This window comes from Colobus angolensis, unplaced genomic scaffold, assembly GCF_000951035.1.
Source record: "Colobus angolensis palliatus isolate OR3802 unplaced genomic scaffold, Cang.pa_1.0 Scaffold390, whole genome shotgun sequence".
NCBI lineage: Eukaryota > Metazoa > Chordata > Mammalia > Primates > Cercopithecidae > Colobus > Colobus angolensis.
This window is the reverse complement of record NW_012117266.1, coordinates 215,823-216,890: the sequence shown is the minus strand read 5'-3', so window position 1 is coordinate 216,890 and position 1,068 is coordinate 215,823.

Sequence of the window (1,068 nt, the reverse complement as noted above, 5' to 3'; positions counted from 1 at the left end):
CAGGAAAACTCCTCTGGCCCTCATTCAATTTCTTTATTCTTATTTTAGACCCTAATAGTTTAAAAAGAAGTATTATTTTAAATTTAAAACATGTGAAAAGCTATTGTATTTGTTGGCCAAAATCCGGGGTGGAGTCTTGCCTTTAGTTCCAGCGAATTCTTGGGGATGAGATAAATGTTGTAGGATGCCTGCAGCCATAGATTCCTCAAAGACTCATTTTGCTCTCTCTTTATTTTCGTTCAGAAATTATGATACATCTTTTAGGCCGGGCGCGGTGGCTCACGCCTATTATCCCAGCACTTTGGGAGGCCGAGACGGGCGGATCACTTGAGGTCCGGAGTTCTAGAGCAGCCTGGCCAACATGGTGAAACCCTGTTTCTAGCAAAAATACAAAAATTAGCAGGGCATGGTGGCGTGTGCCTGTAATCCCAGCTATTCAGGAGGCTGAGGAAGAAGAATCGCCTGAACCGGAGAGGCAGAAGTTGCAGTGAGCTGAGATCGCGACATTGCACTCCAGTCTGGGCGGCAAGAGTGAAACTCCTCCTCAAAAAAAATACATCTTTTAGCTGTAATCACACAGATCTCTGCTCTGTTGGTGAGATCATTTATGCTCGCATGAGTCTAAGCAACACACGAGCCACCAACTTGTAAGGGAGTCTGAAACTGGGATCTGCTCAGAAGGAGGGGAAAGCTGGAACTTTCAGGGCCTCTCTTGGGGCAAATGTGACTGACAGCTACAGCATCTACTCACATCTCCATGACTAGGCCTGCCCCTTTTTGGTCTTTGGGACAGATTTCTTGCGCAGGCTTTGCAAGCATCTATGTGTTGAATTTCTTGCAGTGCTATGGAATTTCTGTCTCTGAACCAGGTACGTGTGGTTCTTATTCCTTAAATACAACATCTATCTGGGTGTTAATTTGTTCTTTTTTTTCCCCCAGAGTGAGAAGGGGGAATTATAAATGGTGAGAAGTAGCACTAGGCTTTTAAAAGGGAATTTGGCCCAGCGTCTCTCAGAATAAACAACCAGAATTCTAGCATCCTCATTCTACCATACCAATTCGACATAT